We start from the raw sequence: 23,692 nt of genomic DNA, 5'->3' as shown, positions 1-23,692 counted from the left end.
CTGTCTACCCATGATATTCTTGATGTTCTGCATTACATTATAACTCAAAAGGAAAAGATGAGCGTTGTGCTCTACTCAAAAATCTTGACTGCATCCATCTCTACGTTTTATTGCTGATGTTTATGACACCTTTTCTTTTCTTGGTGAAAGCTTTCTTTTTATGCTGTATTCAACTATTAATCTCCCTTTTGCTTCTGCCGTCAGCTGTTCTTCAATTCTCAAACTGATAAATTCATCTACATTGCCTAGTGGTGTACTGCGCAAGGTTGCCTGTACAGTTACACAAGCTCTTCTTACAAAAAGTATCTTGTTTAGCTGTAGGCTGTGCCTTATTAATTTACACAATGTCTCCGTCTCAGTGAGCAATCCCTGCAGCTGATTTCCGCTTGCTATCGGTCCTACCACATCGTTTTCGAAATGCTCATTTCTCTTTTCTTATCAAGGATCTTCCACTGGTGATAACTTCTCCCCTATATCGCCTCAGGCTACTTCAGTGCGTTTATGAAACAGCGCAGAGAACGTGATCGTCCCTCCGCTACACTGTACCGCACAGTCAAAAGATTAGTTTCTCGAAACACCGTAGTTGTCTCCCATTGGGACATAGAGTTTGAAATTTGGCTTAAAGGTGCCTACAGCCTTCCTTTGTAATTCGGCAAAAGCTTGGCGTCCTGAGACCCATGGGGTCGGCAACTCTTCAAAAAGCGTGGTGTCGACACATGTGAAAAAAAGGGCAGAGGACAGAACTTCATCTAATGTGTAAGGTGGGATAACGATGACGCAATGACACCAAATTTATTCAGATTTCTCTACAACGCCACCGTGGACGTGTCACAAGATGGGAAGATCATCAGCCCCCTCTCTCACCCACTTTTCACCCCCACTTTTGACGTCTCTGCTGTGGTGTTCAGAACTGCGACACCCAGCGCATAAATCACGCGGTTTTCTTATGGGCGGCTGAGGAAAACGTTTCAAACATACCGTCGCTGAGAATCGACACGAAAAGCGCTCAGGAGGTGGCATAAAGGGCGTGAATGATACCATTCCTCCCCTTGGGACATTGATTCCCTCATGTTTGGCAGTCGAAAAGGACAGCTCAGAGAGCAGTCATCAACGAGACGACGTTCTTGAGAACCATTGACACTACTGAAGCCTCCACACCCCGCCCGTTCCCAGACGATTCGACCCTATGGACATTCTGGGCCGCGCGGGATTAGCCGAGCGATCTTGGGCGCTGCAGTCATGGACTGTGCGGCTGATCCCGGTGGAGGTTCGAGTCTTCCCTCGGGAATGGATGTGTGTGTTTGTCCTTAGGATAATTTAGGTTAAATTGTGTGTAATCTTAGGGACTGATGACCTTAGCAGTTAAGTCCCATAAGATTTCACACACATTTGAAATTTTTTTTTTGACATTCTGGGGCAGCAACCCCATTGGACATGATCACATGCGTTTGGAGTGCAGAGCGACTGCAGTTTTTGCATTGGTGTATAGGCTAAAGCCACTACGTACTGTTCAAACCTATCGATCTGAAGCGGAAAAGGATGCTTATATATTTTCAGCCCTACTGTCTCTCGCCCTCCTGTGACGTTTTGATGGAGGAATGTGACAGTTCGGTAACACCCTCGTTACCAGCCACCAGCCTTTCTTAAGCACTTCAAAAATTTGTTTCAGGCCATTGCGATGCGGTGGTTCAGAAACCTTATATTGTGATTAATAGACGCCAAAGCAAAAACTGCAGTCGCACTGCACTCCAAACGGATGCGATCATGTCCAATGGGGCTGCTGCCCCGTAATGTCCTTAGGGTTGCATCGTCTGGGGACGGGTGGGGTGTGGGGGATTCAGCAGTGTCAACGGTTCTCAAGAACGTCGTCTTGTTGGTGACTGCACTCTGAGCTGTCCTTTTCGATTGCGAAACGTGAAGGAATCAATGTCCCTAGGGGAGGGATGGTTTCATTTACGCAATTTATGCCACCAGAAACTAAAACTAAACTCCTCCCGAACAGGCCTAGATGGCCCAATGATACCGACCGGCCGCCGTGTCACCCTCAGCGATAGGATGTGGAGGGGCATGGGGTTAGCACACCGCTCTCCCGGCCGTATGTCAATTTCCGAGACCGGAACCGCTACTTCTCAATCAAGTAGCTCCTCAGTTTGCCTCACAAGGGCTGAGTGCACCCCGCCTGCCAACAGCGCTCGGCAGACCGGATGGTCACCCATCCAAGTACTAGCGTAGCCCGACAGCGCTTAACTGGGGTGATCTGACGGGAACCGGTGTTACCACTGCGGCAAGGCCATTGGCATTTATGCCACCTCCTGAGCGCTTTTGGTGTCGACTCTGAGCGTACCTGTATAGACACAAACTGCGACTGGTTCAAGACGCCAGAAGCCAGGCTACGCTGCTGCTCTTGCACCTGATAACGGAATCGGAGTGGTGTCAAGGGGTATCTCTCTGCAGGTGCCTAGGGCTCGAGTCACACTGTCTCCGTAGAGGTACACTTCTAAACTGCCCAACAACGGTGCGCATGTTGGCTGTTGGCTCTGAGCACTATGGGACTCAACTGCTGAGGCCATTAGTCCCCTAGAACTTAGAACTAGTTAAACCTAACTAACCTAAGGACATCACAAACATCCATGGCCGAGGCAGGATTCGAACCTGCGACCGTAGCGGTCTTGCGGTTCCAGACTGCAGCGCCTTTAACCGCACGGCCACTTACGGCGGTGCGCATGTGACACCGAGAGCGTTGCAGAACTGGGGGCAGGGTTCTTAGAGAGTCCCTTTGCTGTTATATTCAAGTATTCACGCATGTGTCAATGTTCCATCCTTGTGTTATACGCTATACGAGGGCGCGAAAAAGGAGCGCTGAATAAGCATAAGTACCTTTTGCTGCTTCAGATCGGTTTCAAATTTTGTCGAACGGTTGTGAATGGTCCCTAGTGGTTCCATCCTGTACATCTGAGCAAAAACTGTGGTCGCCTTGCACACCGAGGAGTGCGATCAACGGGATTACTGGCCCACAAAGTCCTTAGAGAAGGGTCGTGTTGCTTATTGCACTGTGAACCATTTTCGATTGCAAACCGTGTGGTAATCAAAACCCTAAGGAAAGGGGCGACTTCATTGACTGTTTATGTCACCCACTAAGGCGTTTTCGTGCCGATTCTGACCGTCGAGGTGCTGAGCACTGGGTGTCGCGGTTTTGATTTTTAACGCAGAGACGCCAAAAGAAGAGGTGAAATGTGGAGTTAATATGAGTCGTGATGACCTTTCCATCATGTGACACGTTCACGGTGGCATTCGGCAGAACTCTTGTGAACTTTGGTGCAAGTGTGACATCATTAACATACCTTAAACCTGACAGGAACTTATGAGCTCTGACCTATTTCTCGCACGTGTCGACGCCTTACTGTCCGAAGCGTCGCCGAGCCCACGGGTGCTATTTCAGGGTGCCATGCTTTTACACTATAACAGAGCAAAGTTGTAGGCACCTGTCAGCCAAATTTCCAACTTCTACGCCGAGCGGTTTGAGGCACGATGTCACCGATTGTGTGCATCTCCCGCCGGAGGTTCGAGTCCTCCCTCGGGCATGGGTGCGTGTGCGTTGTTCTTAGCATAATTTAGTTTAAGTAGTGTGTAAGTCTAGAGATCGGTGACCTTAGCAGTCTGGTCCCTTAGGAATTTACTCACACCCACACACACACACACACACACACACACACACACACACACACACACACCACACCACACTTTAATTGCGCTGCGCAGTGTTATTTCGCCCACTGAGAATGTTGTCCGCAATACAGCACTGCAGTTTCTTCTCTACACAAGCACAGAATAATCCATCATTATGATTGATATTTACTTCTACCATCATCCTAAAACTCTGCCTTCCTCTCGACCGTAACAGAGCATTTTGCAAGAATAAAAGCTATATATAAGTGTTCTTGTCTTTACTAAATCATTTGGTAGCATTATTCCAATGGCAAACATTGATTACTCCGTCCCTTTCCCTTTTCCGAATACAGCGTGATCCTCGCTGGGTTGCTCTCATTTTAAATTGTATTTGATGTAATGTATGTGTTTCGGATTTATATGAGACAAGACTCAAGTGTTCAAATGTGTGTGAAATCTTATGGGACTAAACTGCTAAGGACACCAGTCCCTAAGCTTACACACTACTTAACCTAAATTATCCTAAGCACAAACACACACACACACACACACCCATGCCCGAGGATGGACTCGAACCTCCGCCGGGATCAGCATCACAGTCCATGACTGCGGCGCCCTAGACCGCTCGGCTAGTCTCGCGCAGCAGACAGGACTCTACAAATGGTCTTGTCGGCTGGTATTTTTTTCGGTACTGGTATAAATATGCGCTACACCATCCCCGATTTTTATGTGAAGCTTTAACATATAAGCTGTTTTTTAATAACAGCTGTAATTTTTTGTGACAATTTTCCAGAGGATTCATGGGAGCTGTACATTCTCAACCTTACAAAGACAAACATATTTGGTTTTCTCGGATTCACACCTCCTTAGATCTCAGTGTAGAAAACGCTGTTGCCATCCAGCCTGCTGTTTAATTCAGTGGCTGCTTGTGCGAAACGAATCAGCACGTTTCTGCATACGGCCTCGTGCAGCGCACAGAAGCTTGCGAAAAGCAAGCTCGCAGCTAGTTCCTCCCCTCGTAAGGCATTCCGCCCGCAGTGGGATGTGTTCTTGTGATGTAGCTCTGCCTAGGAACGCGAGTGGCATGCATAATGCATGCAGGGCCTTGCAGGCGCATTCCGACTCGCCGGCATCTGGACAACGCAACCGAATTAGCTGAGACGCCTCTGCACGTTCATCTACCACACCGAGGCCCGCTCTGTGGCCAAGGCGACGTCCTGCATACGGTGCTAGAGCCGCTGTATTGCCTCGCAAAAATACCAGCGCAACCGCAAATCGCATTCCCTCCGCGCTCAGGTTCGTGTGTTCGGTGCGTAGTCAAATGCTGAAATCCAAATGTTGCGAAACATGTTTACAGGTGTTAGCTGTCATCGAGTGCACCGTGTGACGCCATATGTGAACATTTGTTAACTGGAACCTCCGGGCGGCACTTGAGACGGGCCAATTCGGTCAACGAAGACTCGGCGGACGTTTACTGGTATTACAAGTGCTAAATGGTAGTCAGTTAAATCGAATATCACTTCAGCTAATTTGGGGCTACTGTATCGAATGGATACTCTGTTTAGTCGTCACAGAAGCAAAATTTCCAAATTTAAAAAGAAGTAAAAACGACAGGAAAAGAGTTATTTTACAATTCTAGTACTTACAACAGAAATTATACAAATATAAGTATGCATATTTTGTTGTTGTTGTGGTCTTCAGTCCAAGGAATAGTTTGTGCAGCTCTCCACTCTAGTATTTTCCATGCAAGCTTCTTCGTCTCCGAATAATCACTGCAACCTACAGTCTTTTCATCCTGTTTACTGTGTTTATGTTTCTTGATTTGGATTACTCACTGGACTGTTTGTGTAAGCTTTGTCTCACTCGACCACTTTCCCTTGCAGTTACGTTCTTGAAGCATAGGAGGAGTTCGATTAATCGGCCCTTTTTTAAAACAAATTGCGGTGTTATTTAGTTTTTCCCTAATTCGATTCAGTCCCTCTTTATTATTTACTCTACCTGCACATCTGGTCTTCAGCATTCTTCTGTAGCACCACCTATCAAAGCTTCTACTCTCTTGTAGTCTGAACTCCTTATCATACTCGTTTCACTTTCGTACAAGGCCGCACTCTAGACAAATAACTTCAGGAAAAGTTGGTAACATTCAGTCTATATTACACGTTAAAAGTGTCCTCTATTCCAGAAATGTTTTTCATGTTATAGTCATTCTGGGCTTTATATGTTCTCTACTTTCGCCATTGACGGTTATTTTGCTGCCAATATGCAACGCTTATCGACTACAATTAGTGTCTCATTTTCTAAATCAAATGGCTCCGAGCACTATAGGACTTAACATCTGAGGTCATCAGTCCCCTAGAACTCAGAATTACTTAAACCTAACTAACCTAAGGACATCACTTACATCCATGCCCGAGGCTGGATTCGAACCCGCGACCGTAGCGGTCGCGCGGTTCCAGAATGAAGCGCCTAGAAACACTCGGCCACACCGGCCTGCGTCTCATTTTCTAATCTAACTCTGTCAGAATCGTCTTCATTGATTCACCTAAATTACATTACAGTTCTTATTTGCATGTATGAAAGAGCAGACGTTACTAACAATCGACAGTCGTACGAAATTAGTTCGAAATAAATTCGCTGAGTGCGAATATTTTGGCATCGGCTGTATTGGTAGCAGTTAGAACGAGACAATATCTACTATCACTGGTGCGGGAATTCAGAGTAATCCTGCGAGCAATGAGTCATGAATGTTGAGGAAGGATGTAGACAGTATGATATATGGAAGCTTGGGTGGGTTCAGGAGGTATGCACGGATAGCCGAAGAGGTACCCCACCCCCAGCTAGGGTGTTCTGGGTACGAGAAGGTGATGTCATGTTAGTGCTTAGTACTAGGACCTGGACTAGTGTAACAGGAAAACAGTCCAGTGAGTAATGCGAATCAAGAAACGTAAACACGGGCAAGGTCTGTCACTCGACTAATCAAAGGCGCGTAGTGACAATAGCGAAACTGCGAAACAGGAACGAGACTGTGATATTTACAGGCACTTTCGTGTCAATGAATCGTCCAAAGTGATATACAATGGGCATTCAATAAGTAATGAAACACATATTTTTCTGAAAGAAGGTTGACTTTATTCAGGATTTCAGTATTGTGCGCTATTTTGGCTACAAAACTCTATTTTTCAACATGATCTCCGCTCAATTACACGGCCTTGTGCCACCTCACTGTATGTACCACTCTACTGGTCGACGTCGCTGTCAACGTCTTGTCGCATCAGTAACCTCCGCATCATCCACGTACTGCTTCCCGTGGGTGGTATCCTTCATTTCCTTCATTGGGCGAAATAAATGGAAGTCGGAAGGTGTGAAATCCAGGCTGTCGGTGGTGGTGGTGGTTAGTGTTTAACGTCCCGTCGACAACGAGGTCATGAGAGACGGAGCGCAAGCTCGGGGTAGGGAAGGATTGGGAAGGAAATCGGCCGTGCCCTTTCAAAGGAACCATCCCGGCATTTGCCTGAAACGATTTAGGGAAATCACGGGAAACCTAAATCAGGATGGCTGTAGACGGGATTGAACCGTCGTCCTCCCGAATGCGAGTCCAGTGTGCTAACCACTGCGCCACCTCGCTCGGTGTCAGGCTGTCGGGAGGATGAGGAGGAACACTCCAGTGAAGTCTTGAGAGTCCATCTCGGGTGTACAGAATTGTGTGAGAACTCGGTGTTGAGGTGAAAAAGGAGAAGTTCTTTTGCATTTGTGTAGAGACGAACACGCTGAAGTTGTTTCTTCAATTTCGTGAGGGTGGCAGCAGGAGGGAGGATGACAAGCAGAATAAACTCCTTCAGAATTCCAGATGACTGTCAGCCTGACCTTAACTGCCAGGGAGCGCCACTGAACCTACCTTCGAAGGAGAGGTGGTGTGGCGCCACTCGAAGGATTGACGTTTTGTTTTCGGTTCGAAATGATTAACCCACGGCTCATCGGCTGTGACGATGTTTGTTACGATCAGCCTCGTAATGCGCAAGCAATCCCACACAGATGGTCCTTCGTTGCTCTTCATGGAAGCGGCGAGGAATCTAGCGTGCACACCCCTTTGAATACGACAACTGGCGGACTAGAATACCGACACTACCAACAGAGACGGCCAGTTGCTCAACGAGGAACTTGATAGTGACCCGTCGATAGCTCCGAATGATAAATCTCGTGCTTTTGTTCACTGCCATGTCTCTGTAGACATTCTGTAAGCACCTATGAATATCTGCGATGCTCTGGTTTTCCGCCAAAAGAAACTCAGTCACAGCTCTCTGCTTGGAACCCACCTCTGTTTACAAATACTTTTTGAACCTACATATAGCTCCGCTACCAATCGAAACTTCATATAACTATACGGGCGGAAGAGGGAATATTCCACGATGTGCCACAACAAAGTCCGAATTTTTTTCAATCGAGATTAGCCGAGAAACAGAAGTGTTGCGTTATTGAATGCCCCTCAACCTGCGGCTATAGTGACGCCCAAAGCAGGAGCGAGCTGCGGCCAGAGTATGTAGCTCAAGTATCTCTGACCTCTCTTCCACATCGATACTCCGGCTGGGCGAAGAACTCGAATCACTGATGCTAAAAACCATCTTTATCGTTTTTATTTTTTCTTCTTGACGTTAAATTTTCTTTCTAAATTTCCTCCTTGGTTTCCTTTACTGCATGTCCTATATTTTATTCAATTAAGTCGAGCATAGGCTATAACCCCGTCTTGCTCCCTTCTCAACCACTGCTACCCTTTTACCTCCTTAGTCTCTTAACTGTAGTCTGGTTTCTCTATGAGCTGTGTAAAACCTTCCGAGCCCTGTATTTTATTCCCGCTGCCTTCAAAATTTCAAAGGGTATAGTCCAGTCAACATTGTAAAAAATTTTCACTAAATCTTCAAATACTATAAACGTAGCTGTTCCTTTCTTCAACTTATCTTCTTGGGTAAGTCGTAGGGTCTCTCTTACCTCGTGTATTCCAAGATTTCACCTGAACTCAAACTTTTCTCCACGAGCTCGTGTGCTACCATTTTCTTCGTTCTTCTGTAAATAATTCGGAACAGTCATCTTTATTCTGGCGAGTTACATGAAAATGTTTCCGACGTGATTATGACAGCACAATGGGAATTAACAGGCTCGAACGCAGACCGGTAGTTGGCACCAGATGCATGAGATATTTCATTTAGGAAATCGTTAGAGAATTCAATATTCAGAGATCCACAGTGCCAAGATTGTGCCGAGAATATCAAATTTCAGGCATTACTTCTCACCACGGGCTTAAGACAGAGAACAGCTGCGTTTGCGTAGAGTTCTCAGTACTAACAGACAACCGGCAATGCGTGAAGTAACCGCTGAAATCAGTATGGGACGTACAACGGAAATATCCGTGAAGACAGTGCGGCGAAATTTGGCGTTAATGGGGTACGGAAACAGACGACCGACGCGAGGTCCTTTGCTAACAGCACGATATCGCCTGCAGCACCTCTCCTAGGCTCGTGATCATATCGGTTGGAACCTAGACAACTGGAAAACCGTGGCCTGGCCGGATGAGTTCGATTTCTTTGGTAAGAAATGATGGCTTGGTACGAGTGTGGTGCAGAGCTCACGAAGCCATGGACCCAAGTTGTCAACAAGGCACTGTGAAAGTTAGTAGTGGCTCCATAATGGTGTCGGCTGTGTTTACGTGGAATGGATTTGGGTCTCTGGTCCTACTGAACCGATCATTGGCTGGGAACGACTATGTTCGGCTACTTGGAGACCATTTGCAGCCATTAATGGACCTTATGCTCCCAAACAACGATGGAATTTTTATGGATGACAATGCGCCATGTCACTGAGCAACATATGTTCATTATTGGTTTGAAGAAAATTCTGTAAAATTCGAGCGAATGATTTGCACCTCCCAGATAATCCGAGATGAAGCCCATAGAACATTTATGAAACATAATCGAGAGGTCAATTTGTGCACAAAATCCTGCACCGTCATTCCTTTCGTATTTATGCACAGCTATAGAGACAGCGTGACTTATTATTGCCGCGAGGGAACTTTCAACGACTTATTGACCCCATGACATGTCGAGTTGCTGCACTGCGCGAGGCTGTAGGGGATCCGACATGATATGAGGCGGTATCCCATAACTTTTGTCACCTCAATGTGTTAAACTGATAGCTGGGTGGCCGGCCGTTGTGGCCGTGCGGTTCTAGGCGCTTCAGTCCGGAACCGCGCTGCTGCGACGGTCGCAGGTTCGAATCCTGCCTCGGGCATGGATGTGTGTGATGCCCTTAGGTTAGTTAGGTTTAAGTAGTTCTAAGTCTAGGGGACTGATGAGCTCAGATGTTAAGTCCCATAGTGCTGTGCTTAGAGGCATTTGCACCATTTTTTGATAGCTGGGTAATATTCACACCCATCAGCGTCTACCTTCTCTGGAACTGGAATTATTAGGTTCTTCTTGAAGAATGAGAGTATTTCATCTGCCTCATACATCTTGCGCACCGGTCGGGATACTTTTGTCACGGCTGACTTTCGCAATTCTGAGGGATTCTTGTCTACTCCAAGGAACGTTCAGTGCGCTGTCAAATTGCTGTCGCATCATTATGATCCAATCCTATTTTGCCTTGAAGTTTATTTCCCTTGCATAGTTCTTCTATCTTTTCCTTTCACCTTTCCACTGTCAATTCTTTGCTTATTACAGGCATGCTATCGGAGCTCTTGATGTTGATGCAGGTGCTTCTCTTCTCTCTAAAAGTCTTTTTAGTTTCCTTGTATTTTGCATTCACCACTCCTCTAGCGACACTTGTTCAACAGCCTTGAAGTTTTCGTGTACTTATTCCTGGTCCCATTTTCAGACGTCTGAACCCACTCCGTTTGCTGCAGTTTTAGGTACTCTCCTTTCGTTAGTTAACTTCAGTATCACCTATGCTATCCAGAGGTTTCTGCTGGACTTTATCTCTTTACCTAAGTGATCCTCTGCTGCCGTCACTCTTTCTTCTCTTAATGCTGTCTATTCTTCTATCATATTTCTTTCCCCCGTTTCAGTCATTGCCTAATGATCCCTCTGAAACTGTTAACAACTTCTGATTCTTTCAGTTTATCCGTGTCTCGTCGCCTTAACTTCATCTTTTTTTACAATTTGTTCAGTGTTTTTGTCTGCAGTTCATAAATAATCAATTTGGCCAGAATTCACATCCACTCTGGGAAACGTCTCATAGTTTAAAATCTGGCTTCAAAATGTCTTACCATTATATAATCAATATGAAACCTTCCAGCTGTCTGACGGTCTCTTTCACATATACAGTCTTTATGCATGATTCTTAAACCACGTTTTAGCAGCGATTAACTGAGGTTCCGTGCAAAATTCTCGTAGGTGGATTTTTCTCATTGCTTTTCCACATTTCATGTTCTCCTGCTATCTTTTCCTTCTCTTCCTTATCGTACTATCGAATTGCAGTACCCCACCACAATTAAATTTTCGTGTCTCTTATGTAACTGTTTACCGGCGTTTCTATTTTCTTATTCGTTATTAGACCTACTCCTGCATTATCCGTATTTGATTTTATATTTATGACCTGTACTTGCCTGACCAAAGTCCTGTTCTCACAGCTACCGCACATCGCTAATTGCCACTCAATCTATCCAGTTCCCGCTTTAATTCTCTAACACATGTACCCCAATGAGGAATCTAACGTTTCGTATTCCGACCCGTAGAAAGCCAGTTTTGATTTACCTGATAACGACGTACACCTGAGTAGTCCACACCCGGGGATCTAAATGGGGATCTACAGTAGAGGAAGAAAATTGTAGTTTCCCCTGTATTTCAGCTGTTCGTAGTACCTGCACAGCAAGGCCGTGTCAGCTATTGTTGCGGTGCTAGTTCAGTCAGTAATTCAGATTGTTGCCGCATTATCTGATGAAAAGCCTGTTGCTCTTCTTCAGCAACCAGAATTTAGTCAGGCCTATCCACATTTACTCTCGGATATGGTTGCGTCTATGGTACTACCACTTGTATCATTGAGTGGTAAGCCATCCCACATTGCCCACGTCTATGGCTCATGGTGGTATTTACATACTAAAAAATAAACAGAGCATGTTATTTACACTGGTTTAACCTGTAAACAAGTGACACACAGATTGTATTATTAGTTGCAGACATGAGATACCCCAAGCTACAATAACCGGACCATCTCGACAGGTGTGCATGCGCTGGTATGTCTAAAGCATACCACAACTACACAAGTTACACTGTACTGTGTATTCCCGTTATAGAAAGCATACTGTCGATCTCGTAGGTCCTGTCTGAAGTGTGTTAAGGGATTCCAGTCTTAGAGACTGGAATTCTTTTGTTGTTCCGTTGATTTCATCCAATGATGATCTCTTACAGTTGACCACATCTCCACTTCAGACAAAAGTTGTTATTCATAGTCCTCCGTAGTTATGAGTGAGCTGTTTCTTGATCTCAGCCGTTAGATAGCGATACCGTACCGTGGATTGTGTACAGATTAGAAAATTTCGTTCTCTCTTTGTAGGCAATTTCTTCTCGTAGAATTGTCGGTGATGGGATTCTAACACGGTGTTGGAGGCGTAGGTCTCACTCATCTGGTGACCAGTTTTCACTAGAGCAACATGAGCGTATTATGCGTGGGCTGATTTGTACCAGACGGGTGAGGCGTATACGCAGACAGAACAACAAAACTGTCAGTGCTCGTTTTTACCTCTTTTAGTTTAGGCTTAAGGCTACTATGATCCAGAGATTATTATTGCTTCGTGTCACTTTCGTTTTGGCGTTGGCACAGTGCTTCTTCTGTGTGTGGAGAAATATTAGACTACATACAATTCCATAATGACCCGTTTAGTTAAAAAAAAAAAAAAAAAAAACCAAGCAAGCTTCGTTCTACGAGCACACTCGCCGCTTTGTGGTGTTACCGGAGGTCAGGTGCTGCTCCACAGCTGACTTACGCCACGGCAGAAATTGCCGCTGTCAGTGCCGGTCAGTTTCTGAGTTTACAACTGAATCTACGTCTACACTCCGCAAGCCATCTTACGGCATGTGGCGGAGGCCAGTTTGTGTAGCAGTGTCATGTCTCCCTTTACCTGTTCCAGTCCCATATGGTCCGGTGGAAGGACGATTGCTGGTAAGTCTCTGTGTGGGTTCGAATCTCTCTGATTTTATCTTCGTGGTCTTTTCACGGTATATACAGGGTGAGCACAAAGTCTTGCCCTCATTATAAAAAATTTATAAGAGAATAACCGTTTGTTATAATAAGTTACATTTGATGCCTTTACATACGTTAGTGTTACTAGTTGTTGTGACCAATAGATGGCGCTAGTTCTCCACAACACCGACGCGGTCTGTTAGGTCACCGAGCGAGGTGGCTCAGTGGTTAGCACACTGGAGTCGCATTCGGGAGGACGACAGTTCAATCCCGCGTCCGGCCATCCTGATTTAGGTTTTCCGTGATTTCCCTAAATCGCTCTAGGAAAATGCCGGGATGGTTCCTTTGAAAGGGCACGGCCGACTTCCTTCCCCGTCGTTCCCTAATACGATGAGACCGATGACCTCGCTGTTTGGTCTCTTTCCCCAAAAACAACACAACAACAACAACAACAACAACACGTTAGTTGCTGGCGAAATGGCGTCGAAGGAGGAGAAAGCGTAATGTGTGCTTTGGTTTCACGAAACGAAATCGCCCATCAGTGTTCAGCGTAAATTTCGGGCTTCTTATGGACGCAGCCCTCCTGATGTTAAATCAATAAAGCGATGGTATGCAAACTTTAACGCAACAGGCAGCATTGAAGATCGTCCTCGAAGTGGCACGCCTCGTGTGAGTAATGTAAATGTTTGATCGTGTTCGGCAATCGTTTCAACGGAGACCGTCTAAATCAACTCGTCAAGCATCACGTGAACTTCAAATACCGCAAGCAAGTGTGGTGAAGATTCTTCATGAATGGCTTAGGTTGCATGCTTACAAAGTGGAAATCGTGCAGGCCTTGCAACCGAATGATTTCCTGATACGTGCTGAATTTGCAACTAAGATTCTCAACAGGACTGATGGCGCTAACGATTACTTAAATCGATAAATCCACCTTTCATGTCAGTGGAACGGTAAATAGGCATAATGTCCGTATATGTGGTTCAGAGTCTCTACATGCTACTGCACAGTTCCAGCGAGACAGCGAAAAAGTGAATTTTTGCTGCGGCCTCGTGCATAACAAGGTTTCTGGACCGTTTTTCTTTGCAGAAAAATCCATTACCGCTAACGTTTACTTAGACGTTTTGCAGCAGTTCATTGCCCCACAGTTAGAAGAATATCAACCATGGATACGTTTCCAGCAAGATGGAGCAAGAGCACCCACCCCCCACTGGGCTTTGATAGTGCGTGATTTCCTGGATGAAACATTTCCGGATCGGTGGACAGATTCTTCGTCACACCAGTTGCTGACGCCGACGAACTGAAGGCTACGATATAAGCTTGGTTCAAATGGCTCTGAGCACTATGGGACTGAACATCTGTGGTCATCAGTCCCCTAGAACTTAGAACTACTTAAACCTAACTAACCTAAGGACATCACACACATCCATGCCCGAGGCAGGATTCGAACCTGCGACCGTAGCGGTCACGCGGTTCCAGACTGAAGCGCCTAGAACCGCACGGTCACACCGGCCGGCTGGATATAAGCTGCTGTGGGTACTGTGACAGAACACATGTTACGAAACACCTGACGGGAACTGGAATACCGCCTCGACATTCTCCGAGCTACCAAGGGAGCACACGCTAAGGTTTACTAACGTAAGTGGCCTTAAAAAAAACTAGTAACACTGACCTATGCAACGGCATCAAATGCAAATTATTATGTCAAACTGTTATTCTGTAATAAATTTTTATAATCAGGGCAAGACCTGTATGTAGGAAGGAGCGAATATTGGTTAACTCTTCTAGGAACGTACAGTTTCTGAGCATTAACTGTAGACCATACCGTGACGTAGAAAACCTCTCTTGCATCGTCTATCACTGGAGCGTAATGTCTATCCACAGTGCGTTAAAAATTTGTTTACGTTGAGGGACAATTGCCACTCCCTGCAACAAGCGTCGGTCCTCTGCAGATCTTCTTGCTTTTCTCTTCAATTTCCTAGCGTTACGACTTGTCTGCATACAACAGCATCAACCGCGAAAAGCCACCTGGAACTTCCGATGTTATCTACTAGGATACTGTGAATGGAATGCATGCAGTGGTGTGTCCGTGTCTCGCAGAAGACCATTGATCGTTGCGGTACAATAAGCTTCACATCTTCAATGGGCCAAGCAATACACAAATTAGTGGTAGATAACTGGAAACGTGGGTTGTGGTCCTACGAAAAGCGATTTTTTTCTCTTTTGAAATAACAGAAGGCGTTGAGTGCACCGATGACCCAATGATGAGTTTACACTCAGTGTATGGAGATTGTGATTGAGGTCGGATAAGGTCCTGTATCGTTTTGGTGAAGCTTTTTGTACGGTGATCCTGGCCAAGCCAGCCAGGTTACCATGGACATAATCCAGGATGATTATTTTGACATTCTTGTTGATCAGATGTAGCTATTTCTTTTACATCTTCATGATGTAGAAACTCCTGTCTTCCAAGATGACAACAGCAATGTGCACAAAGACTGAGATCCTGGAACTTTGGTAGGTCTGTGGGATCTAGTCATCAATGAGTGGCTTCTGCTGGTTATGCTATACCTTAAGAAACTTGTCGACACTCTCCCACGCCGAACTGAGGCCATTATCGAGGCTAGGAGCGGTGTTAGATGGTATCAGCGTGATGCTACCTGACAGTGACTAATTTTTCGTCCAGTGTGCTCACACAGATGTAAGTAAATGCGATTCCTTCTCTCCTTCTCCAAGAACAAAAGTTTCCCTGAGTACCGGCTCATGGTCGCGTCGTTTCCACTGCAGAGGAGGTCGAGACGCCAGTACCAGACAAGAGGCTCGGTCAAGACAAGCCTGCGGCGACGGGAAGCAATTTGGTGCGCCCCGAGCCTTTGAGGTGGCCGCTCCCCGCAATATCCTGCTGTCTCCTCCCCCCGCCCACCCCTCCACCGGCTGGCCTGGGTGGCCGACCACTTGTGGCATCGCCACTTGCCACTTTGGCGACCTACAGGCAGCACGCCCCGATACCTTCTCCGCCACCAGCCCAGCGCCAGCTTTCCCGTCTGCCTTAACAATTAACTGTGGTTACAGTCTCGAATCTATAAGGAAATCAAAAATTCGATTAAGCAATATTTCTCCCATTTTACGAAGGGCGTTCAGTAAGTACTGCAACAATTTTTTTTTTTTTTGGCCAATTTTTTTGTGGGACGTCGTGGAATATTCCCGTTTCAGCCCCCATAGTTTTGCAACGTTTCGCTAAGTGGCGGCGATGTACATAACCTTCAAAATGGGCTCCGTAACTTTCCAAGCTCTGAGTCACCGAGTTTCTTGTGATGGAAAACCACAGGATTTCAGGTATCCTAGGCACCTGAAGAAGGTTTACGGAGACCAGACAGTGAACAAAAGCACGGTGAGTCGTTGAGAGAGGCGTCTATCACATCGCAACAAGGTAGCACAAACCAGTCCAGTTTCTCGCGTGCTGACCGGCTGCAACGTTGGAACGTGCGGACACTCTCATCTGTGATCGATGGATCACACATGCAAACGAAATACTCCATGACGACGCAAGGCCTCATACAAGTCTGCACATCCAAAGGGAGCTCACATAACTACATTGGACTCTTCTTCCTCCATTGCTGGCCCTCCCGGTAAGGTGACGTAAGATCGTCGTGTTGAACGGATATCACATTGAAAAACTGGGTTTTGTAGCCAAAAGAGAGGGGAATAATTCGGTGTATCGGAATCTTCAATAAGGACAGCCCACTTTGGGGAAAAATATGTGTAGCATTTCTTACTGAATGCCCTCCTGGATCTGCAAAGAAGGTAAAAATTTTCAGTTTCATATTTTATTTTGTCTTAAATCTCAAGAGAACTATGAACTTTTGGGTGTTTTATACCTTTTTAAAAATTAATTTTTCGAAAATTCAGGAGATTGAAATGATGACAAAGATTTACATATGAGAATTTGGCATGGTATCCTGGAGACCACCATCTTTAATTTATTTTTCTTTCAATAGGGTAGGGGATGTGTGTTTATTCACATACTTTAAGCCTTCAATAAACCGCACCAGGAACTTTTACTCTATCGGACGGTGGTTTAAATTCACGTTCGTTCTTCCCGATTTAGATTTTTCGTGGTCTCATCTCCCTAAGTGGAATAAAAGCACATGCCGGGATGATTGTTGAGACGTATTTGATTTCCTTACAGGTTCTTAGCTCTTGCTCTGAGTCTACTGACCTCTCCGTCGTCAGGGATTTTCTCTGCCTCGTGATGACTGGGTGTTGTGTGACGTCCTTAGTTAGGTTTAAGTAGTTCTAAGTTCTAGGGGACTGATGACCATAGATGTTAAGTCCCATAGTGCTCAGAGCCATTTGAACCATTTGAACCTCTCCGTCGATGGGACATTACTTTATTATCATCCCTCTTTCCTTCCTTCACCAGAGTAGGATCCATCTGACCCATGCGAGGGCGTGAGAGCTACAGTATATCTTATTGTATCTTTGCTCAACGTGCGAGGACGTGTTTACCTTGCGCTCCCACACGAGACAGGCGGCACTACGCCGACTTAACCCACCTACTAACAGGATTTTTATCTCACTGAGTTGTACTGGGGTCATCTAGAGCCCGAACAATTTACTCTGGATGTATATGAAAAGTATTTTAATGAACTAACTTAAAAATATACAGTACAGTTGTTCAACGTAACAGTAATTATTCTATTGAGATAAATCTTACTTTCAAGAAACAAAAAGAAATTTAGACTGGGATCATATTGACCCCAGCAGTACTCACTGCAAAAAGCCATGAATAAATTTTAATGTGGTGAAAACATAAAACTGAACAAAGCATTATTTGATACAATTGCATAAGAGAGAAAAAAAATCATGTATTTTGAAAAAAAAGTAGCTTTGAAAATAAGCGACATATAATTTTGACACGTGGTTGTGTGCTCATATTGACCTCAGTGGTACTAGGGAAAGTACATCAGCTGATGAAAGAAACCCTAACAATGGGTGCACAAATAAATGGGGAATCATATTTTCATTTTTGCAGGGTGTTTCGTGTAGCAGCTGTTCAACATAACACTCAACATTCTATTTTCATAAATGTTGCAATCAAGAAACAAATAAACAGTTTAAGTTGTCGTCATAATGACTCAGTGATACTCAACGCAGAAACCACGTATAAAATTTAATGCGTTTTAAAACTGAATAGGAGCGAAACATCAATGGATAGGACGACTCAAAAGGAAGAAGTTATATATTTTGAAAGTAATAATTTTGAAAAGAAGGGAGATATATACTTCCAATTGTGCTTATGGGGTCATATTGACCCCTGTGGTACGAGGAGGGTTATTATTTATTCCAAAATTAAAGACCTGTTACTTGATGTTTTAAAACAGATCGCACATCTTACAGATTTCGTTCGCCATCTTTTTTGTATTTCTTTGTTTTTTTCTTATCCACAACATTAAAAAAGAATAATACTTTTTTTAAAAATGAAAATAATTTAAGGATGAAATATGAATAAAATGCTTTTCTTTTAAGAAGAGTATAAAAAGATGATAAGATAGAGGAGAGATTTGTTAGTGCCATCAGCGACTGTGACTGGCGGTGAATACCTGGGAATGGCTCCTCCGAGCTATTGACCGCCAGTCACAAAAAGAGTTACATAGTAGTAGAGAAATAGTATTACTAATGCTATAAGTTAACATTAGGTGCTCATCCGTGTACAGCATTTTGTGCTTTCTTGGCTAAAGCCGCGCGAGATTAGCCGAGCGGTCTGAAGCGCTGCAGTCGTGGACTGTGCGGCTGATCCCGGCGGAGGTTCGAGTCCTCCCTCGGGCATGGGTGTGTGTATTTGTCCTTAGGATAATTTAGGTTAAGCAGTGTGTAAGCTTAGGGACTGATGACCTTAGCAGTTAAGTCCCATAAGATTTCACACACATCTGAACATTTTTTTTTCTTGGCTAGATCGCCAGCGCCTTACACTTAACTAATGTTACATCTCGTCTTTCTCCTCCTGTTCCTCTTCAGTGTCACCTCGCTGTCACTGTGAGTGTCACTGTCCACCCTCTGTAGATTGTTGTTGCGTTGCATATAGGGATGTCTGTTATGTCGTGTCCGCAGGTACTCGTAGTGTGTTGTTTTTGAAATACTGTTTGTCAATGCATTTAGTTGTGTCCATTGTTCTTCGTCTCTTATTTCTGTGTACATACGTATGTCTGCTTTTGTATAGGCTAAATGCAGTGTATTGTTCGCGTATCGCTCAAAGGTGAAGACGGTGTAAATATGTGTCTGTCTAGACTCATGCGATTTAAGTGCTTTGGATAAGGCCTGTTTCCAGATAAGAAATTTACCATACCGGGGCTATTCTCAACCGCTCCCCTATCTCAGGGAGGAAGTCTTGCAGTCTACTTCCCTTATCACTTACATCCCAATCACCTTGGCATGTATCGAAACGGCAGCTTTTAAGGTGATGCCGTCTCTATCGGTAAACCAGTTATTGTATGAACCTTATCTAACCTCCCCATCTTTAGCCAGTACAGTGCAGCTCTGCATATCTATGTTCCATATTCGCAGCACCACACACAATGTGTCCACTGAGGTGGTTTCGAAGATTCCAGATAGCCTAAGTAGGACACTATTCTGTCCTCGACTGACTGATGCTTTGCTGGTGACCAGGTTCGGTCTGTGTGCCCACGTTCTAGCTGCGAAGCTGAGTACTGATTCGTAGAGCGCACAGTCGTATATCCGTATGACTGGTAGTTGTAGTCTGTACTCTTTTGAATTTTGCCTCACCAGTTTATGTAGCATTTTTTCTGCTTTGCATGTTGTTAACCTTATGTGTTCGTGGAAATTCAATTTCTCATCTATATGTACCCCAAAACAGCGGGTAACATGGTTTCGTTTAATGTTGTATCCCCTATTTTAACTGAAGGGTTCCTTCGGCGCGATCCTTTCAGTAATGTGTATGTTGTTGTGTTTTCGGCTATCCTGAGTTTAATGTTGTGGCACCTTTATGTAATTTTTTGTAGTTCTCCACTGGCTTTCTGTTCTACCTGGGCTCTGTTGTTTGCAGCTAATAGATCATCTGCGTAGGAGACAATGCCGCCTGACATGTCATCTCCTTCTAGAAGTTGTAGGAATGGCGCGATTGCTATGTCCTAGAAGATGGGGCTGCAGATCGACCGTTGAGGACAGCCTTTGGTATTTCTTTCAATTATTTTCGCCTACCCATCTGTCATTCGACTTCTCAGTCTTTACAGTTGTCCAGGAAACTTTTGTACAGTGATTGCGGTACTCCAGAGGTTATCGAATGGCCACCAATGTCAGTCATTATGCCATGGTGTTTTTCTGTGTTGTATTATTGTAGAGCGTGTTTGATGGTATCATTATTGATATTCCAGCTCTGAAGCCGAACTCGTGTTGGCTCATACCCCTGAGAGCTTTGTGGTTTTGCAGGTGTTTACATAGTAGCTCCTCCTGAATCTTTGCTGTTCATGTAGTAAAACTTTACCATCATCCTTGGCGTTTTAATACAGAGGGTGTTTGTAATTAGTTATACAAAAGTAACCTTTAATTGTGAAAAGGGTAAATAAGTTACAGAAATATTTGACACAGCAGTGAACACAGTATATCTGCAAGTTTTACTCCCGCCTGACTCTGTTAGTTCCCGACGTTCCCTAGATGGCATGCCCGAATTATTTATTCCTACAGTCATCGTGCAGTCCTATAACCGTGCAGTGTGTTATTTATGGTTTGATGAATGAAAATACGATACTACAGCTCATAGACAATTTAATACTAAATACCGCAAGCCACCACCTTCATATCACCGTTTCGCCGAAACTGTCTGTATATCACACAGGACGCCAGGTCAGGATTGGCCGGCTGTCTCTGTTGCAGCAACTGAACAAGTTTGGTAGTCTTACATTCGTAGTCCAGGTAAATAAACGAGATGTGCCTCGGTTACAACAGGATATAGGCAAGGATTTACTTTTCAGCTAGAATGCGCACCTACTGCTCTCACGTATCTCCGTGGGAATGTGTCGACTTGTGTTGGACATGATGGAGCAATATTCTGGCCTCTACCATCATCCGATTTAGCCCAGTGGACTTCTGTGTATGGGGTTACAGTAAAGACAGAGTGTTTGTTCCCCCGCTTCTGGGAAACGTCGACCGATCTGTGACAACGGATAATACAAGAAATTGCCTCCATACATCGGGATGTTTATCAGGATTTGGCAGGAAATTGATTGCAGATGGGACATACGTCGTGTTACGAAAAGCAGCCACACTGAACACTTGTAAATGAAACTTGAAGACACACTGCAATGAGTGCTGTACCGCAAATTTCTGTAAGTTATTTACCTTTCTTTACAATTAGAGGGTGCTTCTGTATAACTAATTTATAGTATAAACACGCTATATTTTCCTTCGATATTTCGTACTGTTTTTCTTCCCTGAGATTAGTATAGGTAAATGTTGCAGTTGCTATCTTTATTATACATGCTTATGCTAGGGCTTGATGAAAAGTAATGCCTGTTAAAGCTTTTCAAATAAAACAAACGTCATTAACATTCGTCATCTTCACTCTTCATGGCTACATATTTATTTCTCAACAGAGTCAGCCTGGCGAAAAACACTTTTCACCCAGCGAGAGTCCAGTTTGTTGATACCGTCACTGTAGAATGTTTATTGACGGAGTCACTATCTCATCTCTGCTTCCACCGCTTCATCACTATCAAAGTGAAGTCATCGTAGGTGTTCTTTAAGTTTCCGAAACAGATGAAAATCAGATGGGTCCAAGTCGGAACTGCATGGAGGATGGTCGATGACAGTGAGGGCAAGGCGTCGGATTGTTGCATATGTCGCGAAGTTCTCGTGTGTGTGGTCTGCCATTGTCATGCTGAAGGAGAGGGTATTACATTTGTGGATGAACTCTTCGATTTCGCAACTCGATTACAACACGCTGTTTCTCACGGACCGACATATTTACTTTACACTCCACTACGTTACACGGTACGATTTGGAGCCCTCTTGAGGCAGAGTCGTACAACTTGTGTCAAGTATGCAGGAAAGTCAACCGCGTAATACCCATTGACATTTAATACCTCTACCGATATTGAGAAAAGGATAAAAAATTCGGAAACATTACGTTTCAGCACGCTTTCGCACTTAAGACGATTACAGTTTCGATTACGGACAACATTTAAGCGATTTTTACCTCCATGCGTGGCATTTGATTTCGCGGAAGCCTGGGCTGCATGTGGTAGGCGGAACTCTTTCGCCCCGCATGTCTACTCACACAGTGGCGGTCATTGTGCGGTTACTGTACCATCCTCCGCTTTCTGAAAAATGCTGAAGATTTTCATTGGTCTCTATTCATGACATATCAATTATTCTCCAGGAGGATTCAAAAGTGTTTCAATTCAAAATAAGACCTTAGGAGAGCTATTACTTTTGTCCATCCTCCTTATAATCTCTGTAAAGGTGCAATTTAAAACACATGACAGACATAACCATATCAAAAACTGTTTACTACTTTAGTGGATGTGTGCTGTATTACATGATATAGGTAACTTGCGAACACTAGTGTTTTGTAACTCAGTAACTTAGACTTGATTTAGCAGATGAGTAATACCTCTTGAAGGAGACAGAATATGACACTTTTGGATTAATGAGTTAAGTAAACAGTTAAATCGTTTGACAAGTCCATGTACATTTCACACAGTTGTTCATGTTTAGAAAACTAGTGTATACAATAAAGAATATAGCAACTACTAGTTACTTTAAAATTATTTCTTTTCGAAAGTAATTCAAAACTGTGTGGTTTCATATTGAATGCACATAAAGTGTCATATAGTGATTGCTAACATAAACTAAACAAACATATTTTGACGATTTACAATAAAGCTAGCGGTCCTGTGTAATATCCCCCTTTACTCGAATAATTTCTCGAACAGCGTTCACGGAATCCGGGAGGTGCAATGTGAATTGTATGAGAGGTACATTAAAAACACAGCGCTTCGTGTGGTCTGGAAAAAGCTTTCATTATTCTGAGATAGAGAAGATTACCTTAACAGACATATGAACTAATGACAATTAAAATTCTTCTGTGTGTTGTTCCACGACACGGTGTAAAATACTTTGATTATAAACTTAAAACCAACGTTTCGACCAAAACAAAACAAAACAAATTACAACGGCCTTCATCAGCGTGAGACTGCCATGAGGAAGACCCTTATAATACGGTCGAAACGCTAGTCTTAAGTTTATAAGCAAAGTATTTTATATAGTGTCGCGGTATAACACCCAGAAGAATTTCTGCGGAAGCCTACATACTTATAAGAACTAATATTACAACACTAAACATTCTGAAAGAATAAAACTATTTAGCTATAGATGAAGCAACCAGTAAGATTACACAGTTTATAAAACGGTGGGCTCGCATTCGAGATGACTGGAGTTCAGATCTTCGACCAGCCATCTTCGTTTTGTTGTTTCATGGTTCCTTTTAAAAGGACCCAGCCGATTTGAATATCCTTGTTAAATCGGAGATTTCATTCCGTCACTGATGACCTCGTCGTCGACGGCCCGCCTCGAAGACGAGACCTTGCCCGTCACCGGCCATTCTCTCGCAAACTGATTTATCAACGCACAACACACGTCCGGCTTTTACTGCAGTATGCAATCAGTTGCAGACAAAATGATTCACCCTGAAAACAATCATTAGCTTGTCTCTAAGCATTCCACAACGTAAAATGATGCACGACATTAAATAATCTCAGAAAAGTATGTAAATGTAAAATTAGAGAGATTCGAGCGCGTACGGAGGCTTTCAGACAGTCGTTCTTCCCGCGAACCATACGCGACTGGAACA

General features: G+C 44.2%; 1 protein-coding gene and 1 pseudogene across 1 annotated transcript in view; one reads left to right on the top strand and one right to left on the bottom strand.

Annotated features, from left to right (window-relative positions):
* LOC126475288 (uncharacterized) overlaps nt 1-23,692 on the top strand; it is a 410,573-nt gene that overhangs the window by 178,002 nt on the left and 208,879 nt on the right. The window lies entirely within an intron of this gene.
* Nucleotides 2,181-2,298, bottom strand: LOC126475719 (5S ribosomal RNA; annotated as a pseudogene).

The sequence above is a fragment of the Schistocerca serialis genome, chromosome 4 (genome assembly GCF_023864345.2).
Source record: "Schistocerca serialis cubense isolate TAMUIC-IGC-003099 chromosome 4, iqSchSeri2.2, whole genome shotgun sequence".
NCBI classification, from domain to species: domain Eukaryota; kingdom Metazoa; phylum Arthropoda; class Insecta; order Orthoptera; family Acrididae; genus Schistocerca; species Schistocerca serialis.
This window is presented reverse-complemented; position numbering and strand designations above follow the sequence as displayed.